A 20,324-nucleotide genomic window follows, 5' to 3' on the forward strand; every position below is an offset into this window, starting at 1 on the left:
CGTTCGATGAAGACCACGAACCCACTGCCTGGTAAAGCGCCTGGGTCAGCGAAGGTTATTATATGAATAGTCTGTTATCTATTTAAAGTTGTGCATTTACTGAAATGAATTGTCATATGCTATGTGTAGGGTTTTCTTGGTGGGCCTTGGCTCACGGGTGCTCTATGGTGCAGGTGAGGGCAAAGGAAAGGCCGACCAAGCATGAGTTGGAGGGCATGGAGTGGCGCGTACATGTTCAGCCTACCTGGCTGCCACAGCCGAGGGTTGTTTTGAGGGACATGTTATAGACATTGGATTTTGTCGCTTAGGTCGACTGTACCTTAACTTTTGAGTTGTAAATATATTTTGAAACAGTATTTGAGATCCCAATGTATCACTTTTATAAATTTAATGGATGTCTAAACCTTTTATACTTAATTTTCATTTAATGAATCTTTATTCCAATTTAGTCACACTTTTCATTCTAAAACCTCGATTAGTGAGCAAATGGCACATTTTAAAATCACATGGTAACGACTCTAAGCTAGTAGAGCATTACAACTTGGTATTAGAGTGTGCCAAGGTTTATGGTTCCTAGAGATCGAATGAACATGTACGATCACTACCAAAGAGAAGCTCGACTTAGGGTTGGTCGGTATTAAGTGAATTATATGTTTAATTGCTTGTCTGAGTTGCCTTGTTTGGCTGATTAATATAGATAGAGCATGATGAACATATTTGTATATATATGATGCTAGGGCATGGTCCCTTAGATTGCTATGTGCTTATGTTATGCGTATATTTTGTTAATTTTATGTTTGTGGTTGATTGATTGGACTGTGAGGTGGTTTTTGGTTGTTGTTATCATGCCTGATGTGCGGCGTCATTGATTGCAAGCATATTGAAGTTATGCCTCGACGATCAATTAAATTCTGTCACAATATGGCTGAAGATGACAACCAGGGTTAGGACTCTCCACCTGCCCCACATAATTAACAACAAATGTTTGCAGAAATTCAAGCTATACTTAAGAGAACCGAAGATGAAATTTGAGAATTGAGGCAGGAAGCTACTCCTCGGGGTGTTGGGTTACAGATTCCACAGGCTGTGGCACCAGTGCCAGCCCAGCCTGTGATGGAGAACACGTGGGAGTCTTTGTATACCCTCCCACCTTTGAGGGTAGTCCAGACCCACTGCAGCCAGAGTAGTGGATGAATATGATTTCTTCCATGTTGGACTTCATGAGGGTGGAAGGAAATGAGAGGGTGGCTTGTGCCAGCTACATGTTGAGGGATGGCACCCGCATCTGGTGGGAAGTTGTGTCTTAGAGGAGGGATGTGACTGTTATGACAAGGGATGAATTCAGAGATGTCTTCAATGAGAAATATTAGAGTGTTTTAGTTCGAGCTACAAAGGTGGATGAGTTTACTAATCTGACTCAGAACAGAATGATCGTCACAGAATACGCTCTGAAGTTTGACCGGTTGGCAAAGTTTGCGTCGGATTTGGTGCCTACAGATATGGCACAGAGGGATCATTTTGTATGAGGATTGAATGTGATGATAGCTCGTGATGTTAAGATAACACAGGATCTGAGGACTACCACTTATGCTCAGGTAGTGGAGAAAGCCCTTACTGCTGAGGGGACTGAAGATTAGATATGGAAAGAAGGAGCTGCCAGGTGCGATGCTCGGAGGAGGTGCCTCCCTTCACTGGTTCTAGTTGGGGTAGTTCCCCAGTGAGCATAAGAGAAAGGCCCCAGATTCTTTTGTTCCTCCTGGTCCAGATAGGAGGGCATGGGTGCTTTCAGTGGACGTCAGGGCGGGGGAGAGAACTAGAGAAGCTTCCCAGAGTGTCCATGGTGTAGGCGATGAATTCTGGGGGAGTGTAGAGTCAGAGCATGCTTTATTTGTGGGAGTGTCAGTCACCTGAGGAAGGACTACCCACAAGTCAGAAAAGAAGAACTAAAGAAGAGTGACAATCTCACTCTAGCCAGAGTGTTCACCTTGACCCAGACCGAGGTTGAGGCTAGTCCCTCGGTCGTGACAAGTTAGATTTCTAGTGCTGGTTCTTCATTTACTGCATTGATTAATTTAGGAGCTACTCATTCATTTGTATCTGCTAAGGTGACAAACCATTGTGTAGACCATGTAATTTGTATGCTAGAGGATTTAGGACTTTGTTGCCAACTGCGGAACTGGTAGTCTCTAGGAGATGGGTTAGAGCATTACCAGTGGAGATAGACGATAGGGAGTTGTTGGTGGATTTGATTGAACTGGTGATGGATGACTTTGACATGATTCTGGGGATGAATTGGTTGTCAAAGTATGGGGCGACGATAGACTGCAAGCGACAGAGGGTAACTTTTGAACCAGAAGGGGAGGAACCCTTTGTGATTGTGGGGACAGTGAGTGGACCACGAGTGCCTATGATCTCTACACTGAAGGCTAGAGACCTATTGCAAGAAGGCTGCATAGGATTCCTAGCGAACATAGTGGATACCTCTAGGATCATTTTAGTTGCACCGGATGAGACTAGACTAGAGTGTGAGTTTCCTGATGTATTATCGGTAGACCTGCCAGGGTTGCCACCACACCGAGAGATCAAGTTTGTTATAGAGTTGGCGCCAAGGGTGGAGCCAATATCGAGGAAACCTTACCGAATGGCTCCAGCAGAGTTCAAGGAACTGAAGATTCACTTGCAGGAGTTGCTGGATCTAGGATTAATCAGACCCAACTTTTCGCCATGGGGTACCCCAGTGTTGTTCATGAAGAAGAAGGATGGATCCTTAAGTATGTGCATCGACTACTAAGAGCTAAATAAGCTAACTATCAAGAATAAGTATCCACTGCCCAAGATCGACGACTTGTTTGATCAGCTACACGGGAAGATGGTATTCTCTAAGATTGACCTTTGGTTTGGCTACCATCAGCTAAGGATTAAAAAGAGGGCATACCAATGGCCGCATTTCGTACGAGGTATGGACATTTTGAATTCCTAGTTATATCCTTTGGATTAACCAATGCCCTAACAACCTTTATGGACTTGATGAATAGGGTCTTCAGAGATTACTTGGATAAGTTCGTGATCGTGTTCATCGATGATATACTGGTGTACTCCCAGTCAGAGACAGAGCATGAGCAACATCTTCGTTTAGTACTGCAGCGACTGAGGGAGCATAGGCTATATGCTAAGTTAAGTAAAAATGTGAGTTCTGGTTACCCCAAGTAACATTTCCAGGCCACATTGTGAGTACGGAAGGGATTCTAGTGGACCCAACCAAGATTGAGGCAGTGAGAGATTGGCCTAGGCCGAGCAGTGTACCAGAGGTTAAGAGCTTCTTGGGATTAACAGGATACTACTGGTGGTTCGTTGAGGGATTCTCTAGAATAGCCACACCGTTGACTGAGCTCTCACGTAAGAAGACCAAGTATATCTAGACATGTAATGACCCAACTATTCTAAGACCTTGGATCATTAGAACTACTAAACATAGCTATTACTTTGAAGAACATATACATAAGAAATAATAATAACTTTATTAAAACCTCAACATAATATTGTGAAAATTACAAAGTAAAATAGAATTTTGGTATGGGTACCCATTATTTAAAACATAAAACATAATTTTAAACTAAATAAAATTGTTTACAAAACTAAATGCAAAAAATACATAGAAACAAAATTTAAAAAAAACTAAAATAATGTCATCCTCGATCGACTCGCAACCCATTCATTTTAGTCGTCCTCAATACACAAGCCAAGCCACCAAGAATCCTCCCGCCTCCGTATCTAGTTTCCTGCATCATACTAAAAGAAAAAGGAGTGAGCCTAATGCCCAGTAAGGAAAATCTACTAACATATATATAACATGAAACGTAAACATAAGACTATAACTAAAACATATACTATAAAACATATATCACAATTCTAACCCATGTACATGGTAAACATTGGGGTTTACTAGCTAAGCAACTATAAGCCTCAAAATACGTTGAGGTTTGCTAGCTAAGCAACTATAAGCCCCAGGAACATAAAAGTATTGGGGTTTGCTATTTAAGCAACTATAAGCCCCAAAAACATATATATCATAACATAACATATTATAGCATAATCATAACATATAAGCATATAATGACTATCCTATTTTCCTTACCAAAACCGGGATTTTTGAGAACAAATGCGGGACTTGGAACACTCCTAAAACCAACAATAAGAATGATGAGTATTTCTAAAGAGTAAAGAATAAATGTGGAAACTAAACCTTCAAGAAGAAACTTAGCAAGAAAGATCTTTAAATTTTAAGAACCTAATCAAAAACCAATATCAAAAGTTAGGATCTGAATAAAAGAAACTAAAGAAAAACTAAAGTAGTTTAAATATCTGGACTTAAAGAATAGGAATACCTTAGTTGACCTTATGGATTGGTCTAACTCCAATACCGAAATATACTAAACCTCACTTCCCAAGTATTTTATAAAGCTTAAGAATGACAAAAAAATTTCCCAACCCAAGTGTTTATCACTCTATGGTAGTACTAGCACCTTGGAGTCTCTGATCACAACTTGAAGAATGAGAGGAAGGGCTGGGTACTAGGTCCTATTTATAGAGGTAAGGAGTGAAACTAACCCCATTTTGATTTGAATAAAAATAATGAATATAATTGAAAATATTTGAATATTCGTCAATCAGAGGCTTAAGACTCGGTCAAAAACGTTCAGAGGCAGGTCTAAGTAGTTAAGCCTTATTTTTAAATTTAAAAACAAATGAAAAAAAATATTACTAAGGGCGATATATCGCCCCTATGTGGAAATATATCGGCTCTGCCCTAGTCCCAAGCCTCCGTTCGTGCAATGTCAACATGTTTTCCGTATCCTTCGTCAGGTGATATATCGGCCCCATGTTGCGATATATCGACATACGTGAATATTTTAAACACGTAATTGTATTTTTTTTTCAGCATAATTTGAATGGGATAACTGCTTTGATTGAGTCATAATACAACCCTAACAGTTTCTGGTAGGTGCTAAAGCTTCTATTTCTTTATTTTATCATTAAAATACTTAATTCCATAATAATCATGCTTATGACAAGTGTCATGTTCTTATTGGCTCTATCTAAGCCTTAGGTTATAATTAAATAATATATCTAGGACCAACAATATTAATCAAACCTTATGTTATAATTAATATTCTTAAACTATAGGTTAAACTTATAAAATTCATAACTGTTGCTATGAGTTTCCAACTAAGTCCCGGGTGAACCAAAATCCACGAAATCTAAAATATTATAACTACTACTAACTATCTAGCTAAGTAAACATTCTGGGACTCTACAAGACAGATATATGTGAGAACAATTTTAAGGAGTTGAAGCGGCAACTGATCACTGCTCCGGTACTGAGACTTCCATCAGACAAGGAAAAGTTTGTGGTCTACTGCGACGTTTCGAGGTAGGGTTCGGGGTGTGTATATATGCAAGCGAGGAAGGTAATAGCCTACACGTTGAGACAGCTAAAGGTGTATGAGCAGAGGTATCCCACTCATGATTTAGAACTGGCAGCAATTGTATTCATACTGAAGGTATGGAGGCACTATCTGTATGCGGAGAAGTGCGAAATATACATTGACCATAAAAGTTTAAAGTATTTCTTTACTCAAAAGGATCTGAATATGAGCTAAAGGCATTGGATGGAGTTGGTGAAGGACTATAATTGTCCGATCTTGTATCATCTAGGAAAGGCCAACGTGGTGGCCGACACACTGAATTGGAGAGGCCCTAGAAAATTGTTCAGTTTGAGACATATATCAGAAAAGTTAGCTTAAGAGAAGACGAGGGCAGGAATTGAGTTGGTAGTTGGTCAGCTAGCCAATATCACTCTACAGTCCACACTCCTTGAGAGGATTAGAGAAGCACAGAAGGAGGATCCCCAGTTGAGGAAATACAGGGAGTATGTCTTAGCCGGAGTGGCTAGAGACTTTTCTATTTCTGAGATATAAAGGTCAGATTTGTGTTCTGACAGATTTTGGTATTAGGCGAGAGATTGTAGATGAGTCTAAACCACTTCTTATTCCCTACATCCAGGTTCGAATAAGATGTACCAAAACTTGAGGACTCTGTATTGGTGGCCAAGGATGAAGAAGAACGTAGTGGATTATGTGGCCAAGTGTTTAACCTGTCAGCAGGTGAAGGCTGAACATCAAATGCTAGCAGAGTTGTTGCAGCCTTTAGGAATTCCAGAGTGGAAGTGGGAGGATATCACCATGGACTTCATGGTTGGATTTTCGAAGACAGTGGGGCAATATGATTCTATGTAGGTGATTGTGGACAGGTACACTAAATCAACCCACTTTTTTCTGTTAAAATGACTTATATGGTGGAGCAGTACACTGAGATGTATGTAAATGAGATTGTGTGACTCCATGGGGCTTTGAGGTCGATAGTATCCGACAGGGACCCCACCTTTACCTTCTAAGTTTGGGAGATCATGCAGAAGACTATGGGCATGCAGTTGAAGTTCAGTACTTCTTATCATCCTCAAACGGACGGACAGTCTGAGAATATAATTCAGATTTTGGAGGATATGTTACGAGCCTGTGTTCTGGACTTTGGGGGATCTTGGATTAAGTATCTCTCTTTGATTGAATTTTCTTATAATAACAGCTATTAGCAACTATCGGAGTGGCTCCGTATGAAATGTTATACGGGAGGAAGTGGAGATCTCCAATTCATTGGGATGAGATGGGTGAGAGGAAATATTTAGGTCCTGAGGCCGTACAGAGGACTAACGAGGAAATTGAGAGGATTAGATCTTGGATGCTCGCCTCCCAGAGTAGACAGAAGAGTTACTCAGATTTGAAACGCATGAGTGTAGAGTTTCAAGTCAGAGATTATGTGTTTCTCAGAGTTTCTCCTTTGAGAGGAGTGAAACAATTTGGAGCGAGACACATAACAGGCCTTAGCCCGAAATTTGTCCAGATGGCGTCTTCTACACCTTGTGCACTCAGGATAGGTCCTCCATGTATCACCACCTCCCTGAAAGCCACCCTGAGTACCCCGTCCTCTCCTATCAGGACCAGGAGCGGTCGAAGTGTCAAGGGTCTTTCTCTTCAGACAACTAGGGCCTCCGCCCCTACCAGACCCAAAATATGGAGGCACCGCCCTGCGGCCCTCCCACCTTGCTGCACTCTCCCTCCATATCTTGTTCTCCACTTCCTCAGCAGTAAGACCCTTCTCTACAGACTGGGCATAAGTTGTCCCCCCAGGAACTGTTGTAATCCTCACATCTCGGGCTATCATAGCATTAAGCCCTCTGATAAATCTGTCTTGCCTAGCTGCATCAGTAGGCACAAGATATGGTGTGAACTTCGCAAGTCTGTCAAACTTCAGGGCATATTCTGTAACTGTCATGCTGCCCTGAACCAGCCCCACGAACTCATTTACTTTTACTGCCCTGATGGCAACATTATAGTACTTCTAACTGAATAGGTCCTTGAATCCTTCCCAAATTAATGTAGTAACATCTCTGGTCTGTGACGCCACTTCCCACCAGATACAGGCATCCTCTCTCAACATATATGTGGCACATGCCACTATGTCATGTCCCTCTACCCTCATGAAATCCAGGATAGTAGTAATCATGGTCATCCATTGTTCAGCCTTTAGTGGATCAGGTCCTCCCTCAAAGATCGGGGGCTGCTGCTTCCTGAACCGCTCAAACAATGGCTCCCATCTGTTACCAACCTCCACCGGCTGTACAACTGGTACCACTGCAGGTGGCACAATAGGGGCAGCCCTCCTTGATGGAGCTTGTTGTTGCAGCATGCAGATCTACTCATCCTGGCTCTGTAGTCATGCTTGCATGTCTGCCATAAGTTGCTATCAGTTTTCAGGGACTGGCGGAGGGGTCTGGCCCTGGTCATCATCTCTAGTCTCAGACCTGGTGCCGACTAGTCGCGTAGATTTTCTTGGACGCATAGTTATCCAAGTTAATCTGCAATCAATAACTCGGCGGTCAGACTATGATGACAGGGTAAAAATCCTTTCATGATCCACCACTGGGACTCAAACATTCACAAACAATTGAGATATAACAGTTTATCCAAGTATTCAAATATTTTCATTCACATGCATAGCAATGCTAATAAGCACGCCTCAATATCATCACGCAATAGTCAAGGGCCAGGCCCTATCAGTATCTCATGCTCCTTATTAATCAAGCAAATATCAACATTCATATTCCGTTCTATTCATTTAAGCATATAATCATGTATACACAGTTACCAAACCTTGAGTCGAGCTTGTCTTTAACGGCAAATGTACACGTCCAGCCAGTCTTCAGGAACCCTTAAACCTAGGACGCTCTGATACCAAGTTGTAATGCCCTGGATAACCAAGACCGTTACACTGTGTGTTTACAAATGTGCAAGACTTGCTAATCAAGCCATTTAGTTGAACTACGGTTAAAAGATTTTGGTCTCAAAAGTTTCATTTCTTATAATCAAACATTTTTACATGGGATCCCAAAAGTAGTGGCGTTAAAAGACACTTTACAAAATTTCAGGATAAAAGTACAGTTATTAGCCACTCTAAGGGCAAAACAGACATTTAGGCTTTTCCCGTCCTGTACTGCTCCTCGGCTGTGGCGGCCGATCAGCTGACTATGTACATTCAGCCTCAAAGCTCTCCATCTCAGGACTGTTCCACTTTGCCCTTTCCTTTACATGCACCACGTAGCACCCGTGAGCCAAGGCCCAGCAAGAAAACACATTAACAGAACATAGTCATCAGACAAACAACCAGATAACTCATACAGTATAATCATATACTCAACATTCCAAATATTCACATTAATCAAGTATTCAGCATACCAAGTTCATCATTTCATACTAATAACCAATTCACAAATGATAACCAGGGTTAATGCCCTTAGGCCGCACCCTCTATTTATCCCATTGACTCCATCCCGCTTAAACCGAGCTCAGTGAATATCAAGCTGTCCTCAGCTACCAGTGGCCAAGCCGCGCCCTGTGCGCAAATATTATTTACGGCACTCTTAGGCCATTTATCACATGTCCCATGGCGTAATACCATCTATGACATCATACAGATATAGGGAGCTCTTAGTCCCAACATAATCACATGTCCGAGTGCAGTTTTCTTACTTTTAGATTCCGATAACTTTGTTCAATTCAACCCTCAAGCACGATCCCGTTCGAGCCCTAGCGTACACCTAGTCACGGTCACAAGTTAGAACCATACCAAACTTCAATTCCAAATCCTAGCCTCGGGACCAATCCCGAGCCCTCAGGAAGCCCTAATTCCACCAAACAGGGTGGTGGAATCAAACCCCGAGCCCCCGGGCAAAACCCTACGAAATAATCCAAAAACCCCCTTCTGGAAACAGGGTAGCGCTGTAGCGCCACAAAGAGGGCGCTACAGCGCTACAAACAGATCCAACGTGCTCCCAGACACCAAAGCCTAGCACTATAGCACCCTAAGGCTAGCGCTGCTAGTCACAGCACAACCAAGACTCGGATTTTCCCCTTCGAAGAACAACAGAAATCACAGAACTTAAAGTTAGAATTTCTTACCTTTGATGGATGAGTTCGACCTAGGTTATCTTCCACACTTCCTTAGCCTTCACCTCCTCAAATCCTTATTTATTTTCATGTAAATCTAATATTAAACAAATTAATATGAGATAACCTAGAACATGTTTCTAAAATTGAATTCAAAGAGAAGAAATGATAAGAATATTTATAGTATATCGCAGCGGAATGAAAGAGTCATTCCTTCAATTTCTCTAACCCTTGTATCCTCTCTGTCGCAGAGTATTATAAAAAAACTGAACCGTTCTTCTAATTTCTTCACAGCCTTCCAATGTATCATTAGAATCACCTAGACTATAGTGGGAAATTCTCAACACATGAGATAGATACACAGGCAAGAAGAGAAAAGAATAATAAGAGGCTTAGAAAAGGACTTGTGTTTAGAGAGAATCTAAAACTATCAGAAAACCAGTGATTAAACTTATCTATCGTCTGTATTGACTTCTCTCTAAGCACTCCTTTTATAGACTCAATTAGGCCATTTAATTTAATAAAAAAATTAATAAAATAATAGAAAATTTGAAGCCCTAGGTTGAAATTATCATGGGCTTTAGGCTCATGAAATTTCCCATTTTATTATAAGCCCATTGGACTTAAAATCAAGGCATGTATTATTTTCTATTGATTTAATTAATTAAATAATTATTTAAATCATTTATCAAATTAATGATTTATAATTTGAACCTTGATTTAAACTTATTTATTAATTTAGATACCAATTTATCTTAATTAATAAATCTACCATAATTTCTCTTTTCTTCTCTAAATTACATAACTCTTTGAAACTATCCAAAATTGACCTGGTCAACTTTGATAATTCTAATCAATTCATTGAGACTATCTAGATGATTTTATCCAAGGTACAATGGGGACCATGGGCCTATGAAATCAAGCTCCAATAAGTTATCATAAATCTAACAAATAAATTTACTAATTTATTAATTCATCGTGACTCCACTATAGACTCGGAATCGCACTCTTGAATTCATAGAACATTCTATAACAAATATATATACGCTATTAATTATCCATTGTTACAACCATAATTGTCACTCAATCCTCTATAGACGGTCTACAATGAGAGAGGACTAAAATGTCGTTTTACCCCTCATTGTATTTTATCCTTAAAACACTTAGTTCCTTGTAAATGATATTTCAGTAAACTAATTTAATTACTGAAATGAGATCTCTATCATTTAACACCTTGAACCAAACTAAAAGGAAACTATCGTTTCACTTCTTCATCAGAAGCTACAGATGTTCATATCTATGATTAACACTCCCACTCAATTATACTACCGAGTTCCCACGATGTAAGTATGGGCTAGTTCGTAGGGTAAGCTGGTAACGAACAAGTCAAAGAACTCAAATAAGACAACCAGTTAGAATACTAACCACTCAGAATTGATTGAATTGACCTATGGTCAACTATATGATATGACTAGAATAGATAATAACGGTATGTCTACTTATCTTATCAACTGTCAATATCAATCCTATCCGATGTAACAAATACATCTTATCTTATTTAATTTGCTAATGTTCTGGAAAGAACATAACACTGTGATGTGTAAGTAGATCATATCGTAGATTAGCATGTTAGTGTAAATCTTGTGCACTAACTAATCTTAAGACTAACTTATTTTGAACATATAATCATATTTATATTCCACTGTGATTACGTCACTATAAATACGATTAGCTATATGCTCGTGATTTAATAGAAGTCTATATTAAACAAATAATCATGCAAATAAAACATGTGAGCAAAGTGATTGACCAAGTCAAAAAATGATTTCTATTCTTTTATTGATAATAAAATGATATTACAAAGAAATTGGGTTTTAATTAGGGCATAAAACCCCAACAATAACTATACATGTTGCCGCCTGACGGTCCAATATCAAACAGACAAACACACTAATGCAATGCTAATAAGCATGCAAACACATTATAAACTCATTCATGGTGCTAATAAGCACTTCTTGATATTCATTAGCAAATAACAATGCTAATAAGCATTTCTGGCGTTCATAAGAAATTAAGGATGCACATAAACATATTCAAATATTTATACATGTATAACAATGCTAATAAGCATGTTCTTTAATCCCTGCCAGTGTTAATGGTGCTAATAAGCATTTCCTGACCTATATGCAAATAATAATACTAATAAGCGTATCTTGACCTACATGTCCACATAATAACGCTAATAAGTGGTTCCTTTGCGTTCACAAGCAATAACAATGCTAATAAGCATGTTCTTTATCATTCATGCTACATTCAAGGGCCAGGCCCTATCAGAGTATCTTATGCTTCCTAAACAAGCACGGAGATAAGGCATTTATATCATATTTAAGCAGTTATGCACATAACCAAATAAATATTTACTGAACCCAAAGTCGAGCTTGTCTTTAGTGGCGAGTGTACATGCCCAGCAGTAATATTCTACTGATGTAGGCATATAATTACAAATAAATCATCATTGGACCATTTGGGGTCGCTGCCCTAAATTGTTGACCATAGAGTCAACCCCGGGGCCCTATGCCCTAGCTATGTGACCATAGAGTCACCTGGGGCCCTCACCCTTAGCTCTGGGTGACTAGCCATAGAGCTAACCAAACACTTTAGTTTTCCAACGACCATTGGGTCAGCCAACGTAATAGTACATTGTTGATTTGGGCCTAAGCCTTTCGACCAACGCGCAACACGCTATTGCTGTCCTTGACTAATAAGTCAAGCCCTGAATAAGGTATTCAGATACAGATATAGATAAGCATACTTCAGACAATACGAGTTTGCATACATATTAATCATATAAAATCATCAAGTAATTGCAAACATAATAATAACCATGCTCCTTAACGGGGCCAAGCCCTAGCTTCGCAAACCATGCGAACAGTCATGTAACAACTAATCAGGTACAAAATATTCAAGTATGCTTAATCAACAAGTGAAACGATAACTTAAACATGTTCATTCTCATGGGCCCGAGCCCTGTTCATAATTATAGTCAACAATCGGGCCAAGCCCTAATCACACATATATCACGTATTGGGTGCAGTTTTCTTACCTCGGGTCCGAGTATAGCGTAAAATAAGAACGACCCTCAAGCCCAATCCCAGTTCTGAGTCCCTAGTGATAACCTTAACTGTGAATGGTGATCTCCTAGCCACAAGCAATCCCGAATCCTAACCCCAGCCTTAAATTCCTTGATTTCCAGCAAAAATCTCCTTCATTCCTCAAGAACATACTTAGGAAAGTTGAAAGAGTATGAGAGAAAGAGGGAGTCTGTTGGGTGAGGGAGGAAGCTGGGTGTTTTGACTGTTTTGTTTATTTCATTAATGCTTAAGTAATCTTAAGCTAATCCCGAGGCTCGGGGTACCAAAAACGTCATCGAGGGAAAAATGGACAAAATCCCCAGTATTCTCTCCTAATCTAACTAACTCCAAATATGTCCTCAATTATTCATTCCCATTTCTCGATAACCCGAAACTGTGCTAAATACCTAAAATACCCATTTACTCGCCTCGAGTCGGGTATTGGGTCCCATTGTGTCTTTCCCACTAACTTGCTCCCTAGGATCATCTTATGCCGAATAACCCAAATAAACCCACATAATAATGTGGTCTCTCACATATACCACATATATGCACATATATATAATTATTCCCATGATGGGCCAAATTAAGAAAATTTCCCTTATTGCACTACAACAATTTTTAGAATATATTACAGTAAAAAATGACACATATTTAAAAGTGTTGTCAATAGATAATTAAAAATAAACACAGATCCCACCATATTTTTACAGAGACACGGATGAAAATTATTTGGCACCATATGAAATATAACTAGGCGCCAAATGAAAATAACAGAGACACGAAATTTCTCTCAGCCTCATCCCCAAACCTAATTTCTAGTTTCGTCTCTCTGCCTCTCTTTCTTACACTCAGCTTCTACACAACCACGTTATTCTCCTCCACTCACTCTCGTCTACACAACCACGTTTCTACATTAATTTTTGGTTTTGTCTCGTCTATCTCTGCCTCACGCGAGTCACTAGAGCACACGACGTCGGTGCGAGCTTCCGGAGGACACAACGGCGGTGAGTTTTCTGGTTCGCTCTCTCTCCTCTCCCCTCTCATCGTTCCGCCCTCCAAACGACGCTGCCACCTCTATGACACCGATGCAAACGCCAGTACCCACGAACTACACCTCTACGACGCCAACGTCAGTACACTATTATCTCTCAACAGTTATATATATAAATGTTTAAATTTTTTTATTTTATTAATTTTGTTTCTGTTTATTAACTTTGTTCTCTCTCTCTCTCTCTCTCTCTGATTAGCTATGAAGAAAAAATCATTTTGATTTTAAGGTATATCTACTTAATGAGTCGATGACAAAGTTGCATTTATTTCTTGGTCGACAACTGGGGAATAGCTCAGGTGACTATTTAATTGCACTTTTGTTTGGTCCTCTGTACTGTATGTACAATCCTTGAGATTTGTTATCAATACAAGAATGCCTCTGTTATTAAGGTATTTCTGAATTTTGGGGACTTGAGATGGGCCAATGTATTTCTTTGGTTCATACCTGGATTCTGAAACTGCTAAGTACTTTTTATCTTCTTTTTGTATCTTAATTATTATTTAGATGTTGTTATTCTAGGAATCTAGCTACATTCAATTTTATTGGTGAGGGAAGACAGTTCTTTACATATTTTAATCATGGCTTAATTTCGTATATTCCTTTCTAGTTCTACATAAAAGTTGAGGAGGGAAAGGGGGAGCTTCAGTCCCACACTATTTACTAGGTCTATCCCTGCATAATAAAATTCAATGATATTTTCTAGGTTGTTTTGTTGCAGGGGTGCTTCACTTTATTCAGGTGATCATCATCCTGATGCACTTCGCCAACGAGATCAACATTTGAAAATATAAAAGAAAGTATACTACCATTGTTTTTTTTTTTGTTCTTTCCAACAGTTTATGCTATTTCAAATTGGAGGTGGTTCCGGATAGCTTTTTGCAATGTTATTGGAAGTTAGATTGAATCTTTAGTGACGCTGAAGGAGGTGTTTCATAATTGTAAAGATCCAGAATATGATATTGTGCTGAAGACACAAAGGTTAATTCATTGCACTATTTCTTTAAAAATCATGATCACTGAGATTGATTAATTTCCTTGCATATTCTATACTATGTATTGAAACTTCTGTTTTGATAATAATAATAAAACCATATATACATTTTTGTAATTGTAGATTAATTTTATATATCTTTCATATTTTATTTTGCTTTTTTTGGTTTAAATCTTTCTGTTATTTTTATGTTTAGTGTACCTGCATTTTATTGAATTATATCCAAATGTAGTACTTCCTCTTTTATAATTTGGAATTAGGAAGACATCTTGGATTAATCCTCTTTTATCTTCAAGTTTGCTAAAGACAACTCTGCTCTCATAATATACTTTTAGGTGGTCAAAATCTTGATGATACAATTCGAAAATGTCACCAAAAATACCAATGAAGAAATGGCACAAAGGATCCCAGGTATCAATTTGCCTTTACGACTCATTTTGAAACAATTATTTTAGTTTCTGGATTCATTTTTAACATTTTGAATATGTGGAGAAATAACACAGTATAGAGATTATTAAAGACGTAGAAAAAGAAAAAAATGTTGACGCAGTTGAACATGTGGAAGTTGGAGAAAAGAATTGAATGGTGCAATATGCTAAGAAATTTAGAACTAAAAGGGTTAATTAATTTGAGTTGGGGATGTGAAGATTTATATATATATATATATTTTTTAAACATATTATTTTTTATTAGATTTTTAATTATTTCATTATGAGAAACAATGATTAATATAGTGAGATGGAATGTGAGTAAAAGGTTATAAAATATGATAGGTTATCATCTAGGAATTACGGCCAAGTTATCATTTTATTAGTTCTTATGCTATGGTGATTTTGACACTAAGAAAACTATTGTTTAGATAAACGATAGATGATATGATATATCATTGTCTTCATTTGGAATTAAAAGATTGTGTTTTTTTGTAGAATAGTATATTTCTCTGACTTGTTATTTGTAAATATGTTTATGCTTTTAATTTAGACTTGAAATTATATATTTTGCTTCTTTGTACCTATCCCTTCTCCTTGTAGCTTCTCTTCTTGTAGCATTATTCTGAATACCCCTGGCGAGACCAAACTAACACTTCATGAAGCCTTACCTGTGACCCTGCTTCCTTAGTACTTATATCATCAGTGTAGTAGTCGATCGCTTCCCACTTCTGACTGGAGAGTAATCCAACATACCACCCGTAAACCTGAAGGAGACTTGTCCATACTGTTCTTATATTTTTTGTTTGAAGAACATACCTGTGTTGATGAAGCTTAAACCAGTTAAGAACCTTTGTTACCAATTCCTCACACCCTACTCGGTACAAGTAATAATTCCTGAAATGTCTCTTTCCTTGATCTCCAGCTGGTAATAACCAGATCGTAGATCAATTCCTGGAGACATTGTCCCATCTTGTACTCGACATTAAAAATTTTCATCCTTAACTGACGATGCCAACAATTCCCACAATACAATGCTCTGTCTGATTCACCCTACGCTATGCATACACTCTTTGGGGGTGCACTTGAGATTTTCGCTAAAATATATTTTTAAAAATTTCATTATTATAATATTAACATAACCAAAAAGAAGAAGAAAAAAACAATTTGTTGTGGTTTGCCTCAGCAAATTGGGGCACCTTTTTTTTTGTTAGAGAATCACCCCTGATTAAGGGCACTATTCATTGAATAAAAGAAAACCTCAACATCCAAAAGAGAAGAAATAAAACATAACCTACTGCCAATGAAAGCGGCAGCGAGGCATGCTACATTACAAAACGAACAACTTGACAACACAAAGCACCCCAACAGGGGATAGGCTGAAAAAAAAAAACTAAGTGAAACACTCTAAGCTAGTAACAGAATAAAGGTTCAGACACTCCTAGGACGAATTCTATGGTGGAAATCATTTGTTAGACTCGTACAAGATATTCGGCTAGCAGCTCAGGATGCTTGTCTCATGTTGGAGATTGTTGAAGGCTGGATACTTTGTTGCATTATGGGCTTCAACATTGAGAATTCTAGGGATTTTGGTAAGCCTCCACTGATCGAAATGGGTGGTAATTGATATGAATTCCTGACAGAGATCTTCCAGCCATTTGGATTGGAATCTACCTACTAGATTAAAAGTGTCAACTACCTAGATATTGTCAATATGGAATAATACTTGTTTCTCTCCTCTCTTTTGGGCTTCCTTTGCTGCTTGGATCACCGCAAGAGCCTCCACTAACATAGGTTCCATTACTCCGATGCTCCAAGTTTTAGCTACTTTATTCTGCTGATTATTGCAATGAAAGCGCCATTGTCGCTAAGGGCTGCATCTGAACAATAATTGATCCAATCAGGAGGAGTGAGTTCTCTCGTAGAGCAATTAATACCCAGCCTAAACTCTTCTTTCCATTCGTCTTTTCTGTTATTGACCATGTTGCACTGGGTGTCCAATGGAGTGGGTGGATTGTAATGATAGATCTTGTTTCTCTCTTTCCAGACGTGATCAATTAAGATGGATGCTGAGATGAAGAACTCGTCCTCTTGAAGTTCTACCGGCATATTTCGATTTAGGAAGAAGTATTGGAACCACTCACCCCAGTTATCGAAATGAAGATTCTTTGTCTTAATACCTCCCTTAGTATCAAACCACAATCTCGACGCAATTTGGCATTGCCAAAATAGGTGGAAAGTAGATTCCCTCACAATGTTATAGAATATGCAGTTAGGATCTTCAAGGATTGAAATCTGAAAAAGTTTGTCTTTCGTTGGTAAGGCATCGTTGCAAATTTTCCACCAGAGGATCTTGTGTCGGGAATGGATTTTAGCCTTCCAGATAATTTTCCATATGTCTGAATCCTACTCCTCATTGTTCATTGATATGTTGTTGATTGGTGATCTAATGGTAAAGGTCCCCAAAGAGTCATTGTTCCAAATCCAACTATCCTCCATGTTGGATGATAATAGTTTGATCCTGATAATTCTTTGTACATATTGGGGTTGAAACCATTCCTCTAGCATTTGGATATTCCATTTCTGGTTGGAAATAAAAGTACTGGCCCAGTTAACCCTGAAAGATGCATCTTTTAGAGGGGTTGGGTAGGGAGTTGGTCCTGGCACTCAATTATCATATCAAATTGATGTAGCATTGCCATTGCCAATTTTCCTGAGGAGACCCTCGCTTAATAAGTTCCTTCCTTTGAGCACTCCCTTCCAAATTTTTGAATCTGAGTTCTTTGGGGTTAGATCCATAAAATTGTTGCTCCAGATGTATTTGTTAAGCATAAGGTTGTGCCATAGTCCCTGCTTCCCTGTAATTAATTCACATTCTCTTTTTGCCATAAAGGCCTCATTAAGGTATCTTGTTGGTCGAAATCCTAGACCCCCTCTGAGTTTAGGTTTGCACATACATTCCCAAGCTATCGTGTATAACTTCCTCTTGGACTCAGTGTGGCCCCACTATAAATGACAGAGCAACTTGTCAACTTGATCCGAAGTAGAAATAGGAATAGGTCCCGAGGTTGCTGAATAAGAGACCAGCAAAGCTCCTACCACTTGGACAAGTGTTGTTCTTCCTAATTTGGACAGGAGTTTGGATTTCCACCCTTGGATTTTAGCTGAAACTCGTTGGAGAATGAAGGATAAATCTCTAGCTTTAGCTCTCAAATGAACAAAAGGCATACCCAAGTGCTTGGTTTCTTTTTTTTCTCGGGGCATTCACAAAAGGTTTTCCAACTCGATAGCTCTAGTTCCTGAAAGATTGTTTGAAAAATGAACTTCTAATTTTTTTGTATTAACTTTCTATCCTGACCACTCACAATATGTATTAAGACGGCATTGCAGGGAGCTCACTTCAAGTGGTATATCTTTACCAAAGAACATGATATCGTCAGTGAACATTAAATGTGAGATTGTGGGGGCCAGTATTGAGATCTTAATACCCTTGATGTAGCCTTGAGCTTCACTTTTGGTGATGAGTCTGGAAAGTACCTCAGCCGCAATGATGAACAGGGCAGGGGATAAAGGATCGCCCTGTCTAATACCATGTGATGGTCGTAAAGAGCCACACAGTGCTCCATTTACCAATAATGTGAAATGAGAGGTAGATATACGTAGGTATATCAATTCGATGAATCTTGGTGCAAAACCAAAGCATTTGAGCACTTCTTTCAAAAATCGCCAATCGAGTCTGTCATAGGCCTTTTCTATATCTATCTTTATACTCATGTATCCCCCTTTGCCTCTCTTCTGATCCATTGAATGATGAATTTCTTGAACTAGCATTGTATTGTCCTGGATGGTGCGGCCTTTTACAAACGTCGTTTGCATTGGGGATATAATTTCAGGGGGAATTGGCCTTAGTCTATTAGCAATGATTTTTTATATGATTTTATAAGCAACGTTGCATAGAACAATGGGTCTGTAATCGTTGCTAACCACTGCATTTTCCTTTTTGGGGATCAGGACTATATTCGCTCTGTGAAGATAATCTGGCATTCTAGACTACTCAAAGAAACACTTGACCATAGCTACATCATCTGTCTTAATGATTGCCCAATGAAGTTTGTAAAACGAACATGGGAATCCATCCGGACGTGGAGCCTTATCCGTATCAATCTGGTTTAGGGCCTCTTCAATCTTGTTAGCCTCCAGAATGAGACATAATGTTTCATTTTGTTGTTCTGAGATGCAGCTATTTAAGAGTCCATCAAGGCCATACGGGAAGGTTGTTCTGGCTGCCGTAAATTGTTTTTTGAAGCCTTCCAAGAATAGTTTGCCTATAAACTCTCTGTCGTATGTCCAACAGCCTTAGGGCGATTTCAGAGTAGAAATATGGTTCCTTCGTCTTCTAATAATGGTCGATGCATGGAAAATTTTTTGTACTTCTGTCCCCTTCTCTTAACTATTTTATCCTTGATTTCTGCTTCCAGAAAATCTCTTCCTTGTGCAGCACCTCATTTAAATTTTTCCTAGCCTGAAGCTCCCGATTTAAATCATCTGGGGTAACCGATTCTACCTTTTCCAAGTCTACTTTAGCTAACCGGATTTGATCATGAAGAGAGCGAAAATGCAGTCGGTTCCATTCGGCTAGTTCTTTCTTTGGTTCTGCGAGTTTATGGATAAAATTTATCATCGAATCACCATTGAAAGTTGACTACCAAGACCTTTTGATAACCCAGAAACAGTTAAGATCTCGAGTCCACATGTTTTCGAATCTAAATGGTTTATAGATTTTCTCTTTGTCACCCAAAGTATCCAAAATGATCGGATTGTGGTCCGAACTAGAGGTCACTAAGTTATAGAGTGTCGCTCTAAGAAATTTTAATCTCTAATCCGGGTTAGCAAGGCATCTATCCATCCTTGCCCTTTTTAAAGTGCTTAACCCCCCTGACTCGGTGCATTTCTTTCTCCATGTGAATTTCGAACTTTAAGCATTGATGTCAACTACGCTTGTTCTTGCGACCATCCTTCTTAAGTCAAACAAGTATTTCGACATAGTGCCTTGTCTATTGTAGTTGATACACTCAGAATCATGCAATGTTCCGTTGAGACCCCCCATTAGCAACACAGGGGCTGAAGAAGAGTCCATCAAAGACACTATTCTATTACAAA

Source organism: Humulus lupulus, chromosome 3 (assembly GCF_963169125.1).
Source record: "Humulus lupulus chromosome 3, drHumLupu1.1, whole genome shotgun sequence".
NCBI lineage: Eukaryota > Viridiplantae > Streptophyta > Magnoliopsida > Rosales > Cannabaceae > Humulus > Humulus lupulus.